We start from the raw sequence: 8,557 nt of genomic DNA on the forward strand, positions 1-8,557 counted from the left end.
AAAATGATGTACTCATTTCTTAGGTTGACTATCCTAAGCAAACGTAGATGACTGTTTTTCCTTGGTTGCAATAGGTATTTTTAAATGAAAGTATAGTGTGTCAGTATTAGATTATTTTTCAGAAAGACTTAGCTTTAGCTTTGTAGGAAAAGGATGGTTATTTCTATGGTTCTTAACCTGGATGCCCAGAGATTCTAATTTAAATTGTTAGGAGGAAGGCCCAAGTATGGGTATTTTTAAGTTTCCCAAGTGGTTTTAATTTATATCTAGGCTTACGAACCATTGCTCAGAAATGCCAAGTTACTCAATTTAGTTTTCTTGTCATAGTTCCATGCCACATTTATCAATAACGTTCCTAATTTACATTTTAAAGGAATCACTGCTCAGTTTCCCAACTATACATTTAAGAATAATGGTTTTTGTGGTGATTGGTGGTGGTTTGGGCTTTGGCAAATAATTATAATATACTATGTGAGTGTTACTTTGTTTCAGTGGTAACTTTTATCTCTCCTGTATAATAAGCAGTCCCTTACCTTCAGCCATAATGTGTCACTAGAAATAAACCTTAGAGTTTAGTAATAGTCTTGTTTGTTATGAGGTAGATTCTGTTCCCATGAGCTAAAACTTTATTTCATTTACAGGTTTAATCTGTTCTCATACATTCTTTGACATTACTAGCTTTTATAGACTTTTTAAAAAGTTAGGTTCTTTTTCCCTTCACAGTTGTACATTTATTCTATTGAATAATCCTTGGGGGGTAGACGGTAAAAAGATTTTCATTTAAATATTTTAATGGAGGTACTGGGGATTGAACCCAGGACCTTGTGCATGCTAGGCATGCACTCTACCACTAACCTATACCCTACCCCCTGAATAACCTTTTGAAGGTTGTAGGTGTATTATTGGACTTGCCCAATGTTCTTGTTTGCCTCAGTTATAGTTTAAGTCTTATGTCTTATGATTATAAGTATGTTTTTCTGTTTTTTTGGGGGGGTTGTATATATTAATTGCATAGGTATTGTCATGTAGACAAAAGTGGTATGTCACAGAAATGGTACTGTTGGCTTGAAGTCCTAGTGCTATCCTATAAATAGATTACAATGTTCATTTAGCATTTGGTGTATAAATTCAAGGGAAGGAAAATGAGGATTATGGGTATGTATAATGTACAAATTTGCTTTAAAGTTGATGAACATACAAAAAGCACTGATAACCAAGAGTAATTGGATTGAGCAACAAACCCCAGATTTATGGCTCTTGTCATACTCAACCAGAATTCCTCTTTCAGGAGTTGAAAGAGGAGAGTATTATAGCTAATGATTGAATGCTGAAAAAAAGGCCATTTTTGTTGTTTTGGCTTTCTGTCCCTGTTTTTATTTTTTTAGGCAAAACAAATTTTCATGGCTTAAGTTTAATTGTAAGTGGTTTGTATCCTCAACAGGTTTGGGATAATTAGGTGGTCTATAAAGTTTTCTCTGCCAGAAATGCTGCGAATGGGGCAGACCACTTCATGTGGCTACTTAGATCCTTGGGAATCTCTTGAGAAAGCATTAGCCATCCCAATACTGTCAATAGGAAAGCCTCTGTAGGCATTAATGGACAGTAACATATTTTCTTCGAAGAGATGGTTTAGCAGACTTAGTGTAGTGGTAGGTTGCAGCCACCAGCAAGTCTGTTGCCTGATGGTGGAAGTCGAAGACCAGAATTGTGTGATAGAAAAGTTAAAAGTGCTTGATTTACAGATTAGGAAGACCAAAGTGAAAGGTCAGATTCAAGCTATTATAAATGCCAAAGGCCTTCAAGCACCTCTGCCTCAAGGCTTAATAATATATTTTAGCTGCAAGGAGACACGGTGATCTAATTTGGTGTAGGTTTGCAGATGGAGAAATCCTTCACTGTGGCAGTGGTACCTAGTGGGTAGGGGGAAAGTTAGGTTTTGTAAAACCTGGTCAAGGGTAAGCCTGACTCGAAGCTTGTCTCAGGAAAAAAGCCAGGCTATAAGGTACGGGGAAACACCAGATGTGAAATGTGTAGAATATGCCCTTGCTGTTGGGTCCAGCTTTCCTTTCAAGGTAAGTCCTTTACCAGCAGCAGTGGTGGATCTGGGTGTGTGTTGAATGTAGCAGGCAAGAGGAGTGGGAGGAGAAGCTATATAATTTTGGTTTTAAGCAGTCTTTATTTCCCATAGTCACATGCAAAAGGTGAATAATCTCTCTACCTTGGTCCAAATAAAACTATCATTTTAATTTTAATCCTTTCAATGATCTGTGATTAAAAGTAGACCCAATGACAAACATAAGCCCCAGTTCTGTGCTCCCTCCCCATAGCCACATTAGCTGGTTGTAGAAAAGGCTGGAGAGAGGATGTTCAAATATGGATCAAGGTCTTGGGGTGGCAGTGCCTCTGAAAACTCCAGGTGATAAGAGATCTTGTTATGTATGGCCTCTTTGTCTGGTGCCACTGCAGCATATTCTGTCCTTGGCTCTGGATTTCTTTATTTTTATTTTTTTAATTGAAGTAAACTGATTTATAATACTAGTTTCAGATGCTGGATTTCTTTAAAACAATGATTGTATTGTAGGCCTTTGGGTTTTTCCAACTTCACCTCAGGTTTTAGGAAAAATAATCCTACTTTAGAAGTCAGAAGCCAGGATTTTAAAAGTAGGGCTGGGAATGTGGTAGATGACTTGGAGTTTCATAATGAGTGCATTGGTTTAAGCCACCTCTTGGAAGTACTTTGACATTTATGCTGTCAACCTGAGTGGCAGATGGCCTACATCATTAGGTATGTCAGAAGACTGCAGAGTAAGTGATTTGTAGCTTCTGAAATAACATAGATTTGATGTAGTCCTAAAGCAGTAGCTGATGTTCTGAAATAAGTCATTGTTCCTGAACATACTCTTTGTAAGTGAGGAGAATAGAGTGCTGAAATGACCATTACTGTAAAGGGTTTTGCTGAATTCAAAGTGGTCAGAAGAGTGTTAGGTATTGGACCTTAAGGCCTTGAAATGGCAGAAATAGCTAATAGTGAATAACCTCTAACCCTGAGCATTTCCCATGTGCCAGACATTTTATATGGATCATTTTATTGAGTTGTCTCAATAGTTTTGAAGGGATGGGAAGGTAAAGCAGTCTGACCCAAGTCCTCGGCTTTCAGAAAGCATTAGAATTCTCTTTCCTTTGCTGAATTTTGTGTTTAGTGATCTTTGAAGGGTGGGCAAGAGGCAACACAGCTTTTGAGTCTAGGGAAAGTGATGCATGTGTGTGTGCTCGCTCACTTGACCCTGCTTCAGTTAAGCTAAATAGATGGGAGGCCCTTTGGGAATCGTAGTTAGGGAGACAATGGCTCTCTTGAGTGTTGGCCAAAATCAAGTATTCTAGTCACTGCACTCCTGAAGCTTATGGAATGACTTGACTGTTTCAAGGACATTTATATCAGTCAGATTTGGAAGGACAGTTGAGGCTGACCAAGGAAATGATTTTCAACTCACTGCCCGCCACCACAGCCTGTTCTTGAAAATAAAGGAAATTTCACAGTGGGCTTAGATTGACAAATGTATTTCAAATGAAAAGGAAAACGTATTGTTTATTTTGAGGAGGTATGAATAGAGTGGAATATCCTACCCCTACCCCCACCTTTTTGAAGACTTTTATAGTTTGGTTCACAGCAAAATTGAGAAGATAGAGGTTTCCTATATGCCCCTCCCCCACATATGCATAACTTACCCCATTATTAACATCCCCTAGCAGAGTTGTACTTCTGTTAAAATTGATAAACCTACATTGACATAAATCACCTGGAGTCCACAGGTTATGTTAGAGTTCTCTCTTGGGCTCGTACATTCTGTGGGTTTGGACATGTAATAACGACATGTATTCACCATTGTAGTATATGTAGTATTTACACTGCCCTAAAAATCCTCTGTGCTCTACCTGTTCACCACCCCACCCTAGTCTGTTGCATCTAAGTGAAGTAAGTCTCCTTTTTCTCCTTGGAAGTCCAGTTGATGTTGGAGTATTCTTGCAGCTGAGAAGTGACCTTGATATTTTAGACTCTTTAAACTTCTGGTATTTTGTACAAGACTGTTGGAAACTAGTCAGCTGTTTAGGCTTTAACAAGTAGAGTAAATGGAATCTCATGCTAGCCTTTCATCACCTGACAATCTCTTCACCTTTCTGAAGACCCTTGTCATCTTTGAGAGAATTCAGAAGCCAAAATCAAACTACTTTCTTGTCTGGTCTGCTGCTAGTTAACCATCCACAAGTTTCTGATAGGACTTGACTGCACAAATGCTGCCCACCTCTGATCTGTATGTATCTTTTTTTTTTTAATCTTTCCTACTTTTATTATAATACTTGTAAAGTGAAGCAGTTAAAGTATAGTCTCTCCAACCTTATTCCTGTGAGGTTAGTACTATTAATGATTTGTGGATACTTTCACAGGCATACATACCAGCACATAAAAGCATGCCTTTTTATAGGGTGGTCATGTTCTGTCATACTTATTTCATGATCATTATGAAATTAAATTACCTCCGTGAGAGCAATTTAGGTTAATTTGGCATGTGTCAACACAGAGGTACTGTTGTGTGTGTGTTACTCCTGGCCCTCCTTAAACAGATGGTAGCAGGCATTGTTCTGTAGATTACTTTCTTAAAGTTTTAACATCTTGGATATTGTGTCAACTGGTATGAACTTTTAATTATTCTATAAGTAACAGTAGTAAGTGAGAGTATGCTGAGTCCCTCAAGTAGCTAAATGTTAAACAGAGGCAAAACTAAGTTAATTCACCAAGTTGTTCGTGTGTGGCCATGATTGGGCACAACTCAGGATAGAAGGACCAGTTGTCTTGATTTGCCTAGGACTTAAGGGTTTCCCAGGAAGCAGAACTTTCAGTTCTCAAACTGGGGCAGTTGGTCACCCCAGTGTAGGGTTCTCTGCCTACCTCTTCTAGGAACAGAAAGCCTCTCCACCCTTATCAACTTGGCAGAATCTAGCTCTGCTTTGGCTTTCATCTGGATTTGTGATAGAGGAGTTGGGGAGGTGGTAGCTGAATGACCTGATTCAGACCTGAGTCCTAAGTCCATCTGTTACTTGGCCTGGTATCTTGGGTCAGCAGAAACCAGTCTTTGCATTTAAAACCTATGATTCTAGAACCTGCAGACTCCCAACACTTCAAGATTTGTGCTTTATTGATGTTTTTGTTTATAAAATAATTTCAAGGCTTTACAAGTTTTGAGGCAAAAGGCAGAGATATTTGCCTAAGGGGGAGATCAGAGGTAATAATAAGTTGACAGAAAGAAGGGGAAGAAAGGGGGATGGGATGGCATATGTGATTCCAGCAAGAGGGCTTAGTCCTCTCATTCAGAATGTAGTAAGGGGATGCCGTCTGGGGGAGCATGGCAACTGAGTGGAGCAAGAGCATATGTTGCCAAAGTTTTGAGTAATGTCCATGAGGTAAGTAAGCCACTGTCAAGCACCAGCTGAATCGAGTGGTTTGGTCGAGTGCAGGTCGCGGCTGGTTCCAGTAGTGTATCACAGGTACATTGAGCTAGACAGAGTGGCAGGATGGCCTGGGTGGGCTTGGTAGCAATTTTGACTTCATCATAGCACAGGGCTGTCTGTGTCCTTTCCTCATAAGACAACTGTATGGTGAAAGAAGTGGAAGAGTATAGTAAGGCCCCTAATCCCAGAAGTTTTGTCCTGGATAGTTATAGCTTTGAAGGTTCTTCATTAGCCACTTCTGTGTTAGCCAGGAGCCTTTTAAAATATAACAACCTTTGAAAAGGCAAACAGAAGGAAAGAGATTTAAACACTCATTCAGTGACTACTTAGAGCTTCCTGTTATGTGCCAGGTGTTTTTATTAGGCACTGGGAATAAATACAGTGGTGTACAACACCAAGTGTCTGCCCTTGTGGAGCTTATACTTAATGAGAGACATATTAAAGTCAGATAGGAAGAATGTGCTGTGAAGGAAAATGAGCAGGGTAAGAGGCAAGAGGGTAAAAAGGTGCCATTGAAGCCAGAGCCTGCATATGCTATTGTGCAGGTTGTCCACTGCATGGCTCAACGAGTTTGTGGATTACTGAATTATGACAATTTTCTGCATAATGGCAAGAAGACATTTTGATGTAGTGGCTTTTAATTTTTTGATTTAGATATATTTTCATTAAATTTAACAGTACACTGATTGGGTTAGTAATGAGGCTGGTGGTTTCTGAGGAGGTGACATTGAGCTGAGACCTAAAGGTTGGAAGGAGCTATCCCTTCTCCCTTCTCCCCAGTCTGTATTAGACACAGTTTATCTCAAGATGACACTTACTGTGTAGTTTGTAGAGCAGTACTGATTGTGACCTTACAATATCCCGAAACATTTCTGCTTTCAGTTGCCAGGGCTGGGAGATCAGGGGCAGCAGGAGAGGGGCTTAGAGGGAACTAGCTAATCGACACTGGCAGCTTTCTAGGCCAGTTAGTGGGTCACTGACTGAGTAAGAAATTCTCCTGGGGAAATCCTTGCCACTCAGTGGCCCCTTGGCAGACAGGTCTTCCAGCCTGGGCATTCAGCAGTCACAAGCTGGCACTTGCCTTATAGGACATAATCAAAACACACTTGCCTTCAGCTCGCTGATGTCTCCTCGAGTCTGGCTCCCGAAATGTTCAGCATCTTAGGGTCTGGACTGGAGCTTCATGGGCAGCCACCTAGTAGGCTGGGCTGCACACCTTTCAGACATATTGCCCTGTCTGGTGGTCTTTGCCCCAGTATGCTGGCTCTAGATGCCACGTTTGTGCTGGGGTCCTCTGGCTCCCCATAGAGGCAAATGGTGGGAAGACATAGCTGGAGATGGTAGGTCATACCTGTCATGGCTTTGTCATCGTCAAAAGAGAAATTGCTGTATGTGAATTGGATTTCACAGAGGGACACTGTGGCCCACAGGGCTGGAGGCTACAACGACGGTGTGTGTGGTCAAGATGCTCTGGCGTTCATCCTCTAATGGCCAGACCAGGGATCTGTACAGGATTCTGGGTCCTGGAGAGCAGAGAGGCAGTTTCTGAAGGCATCTCTGTGGAGGAAGGCTCAGTACAGATGCCGTCTTTGGACAGCCATCTGGCCCTCTGGCACCATCTGCTGGCTGAAACCAATCAGTGTTGGTAGTTCTTGGGGATTGGTCAGGACCAGACTATAGGGCAACCCCATACCTGTGCCTACCTTCGATCCAGCCTGGCCATTCTCAAACAACAGAGTGCACCCACCTATCTCCATAGACTTTCCCTCTGGGGAAGAGGTGGAGTAGCGGGTAGCCCATGCTCTTCTGGGGAACTTTGACTCTTCTGTGGTAAGTCAACCAGACCTACTTCAAATTCCCACTTCCCTTCCTTGTGGCCTGGGGCAGGCTCTTATCACCCATCTCAGCCTCTCGGGCAGGCCCACTCTGACTTGACAATCCTCCAGTCTAGCCCGGGCCCACAGCTCTCTGATGGTGCTGGGTACAGGTATGGGTCAGGAAGTTTCTTCTGCACCATTTAGGTTGGATGTTAAGAGCTTCCATGGCAGTTTTCGAAGGGTGGGTCCATAGCTCACCAGGGGAAGCACTGCACTGGCTGGCTGTGATAGAAGCAAGGAAGCCGGCGAGTGACCCTTTCTGCAGCTTTGTTTAATGCCTCAGTTGGACTCTGAAGCCCTGGATAGATAAATCCAACCTGGGCACAGTGGCCTTGCAACAATCCCCACCTTCCCTCCCTCCCAAAGTCTTCCATTATGCCTGCAGCCTTGGCTGTGGAGGGTCAGGAAGCTATGTGGAAGAGAGGCTACAGGGGCTCAGGTGTTCCTTCAGGAACTGACACTGACACTGTGCTAAGCATGCGACATACATTTTTCACATTTTCACACCTCCCCCTTTTTACATTGAGTTATGACTCGCATGCAGTACACAATTATAGCTCAGTGAATTTGCATACATTCATATACCCGTGAAACCACCACCTGGATCAAGATAGGGAATTGCCAGCATCCCAGAATCTTCCCTCATAATACCTGCCTCCCTGGCAAAGGGAACAATTATTGTATCTTCTCTAACCTACATTAGATTTTGCATGTTGTTGGTCTTCCTTTCAAAGGGCTCATACAATAAGTACTCTTGTGTCTGCCTTGTTTTGTTTAACATTGTGAGATACATCCATGGTTTTATCAGTAGTTTCTTTTTCACTGCTGTTTAGTATTCCATCGTATGAACATATAAGTTCATTTTTTCATTTGACAGTTGATGGATTTGTTATTTCTATTTTTTTTATGGACAAAGTTGCTGGGAATATTCCTAAACATATATTTTGGTGGACATAAGGACTTATTCCTAATGAGGATTGCTTCAGAATTGGGATTACTGAGCCATTGGGTATATGCATGTTTAGCTTTAGGAGATGCTGTCAATTTTCTGAAGTGTACCAATTTGCATTACCACCAGCAATGTGTGAGAATTCCAATTGCTCCACATCCTTGTCAATATTTGGTATTGTTACTCTTATGTTTACCCATTCCAGTGATTGACTAAATTAATTTTC

Source organism: Vicugna pacos, chromosome 3 (genome assembly GCF_048564905.1).
Source record: "Vicugna pacos chromosome 3, VicPac4, whole genome shotgun sequence".
Lineage (NCBI taxonomy): Eukaryota > Metazoa > Chordata > Mammalia > Artiodactyla > Camelidae > Vicugna > Vicugna pacos.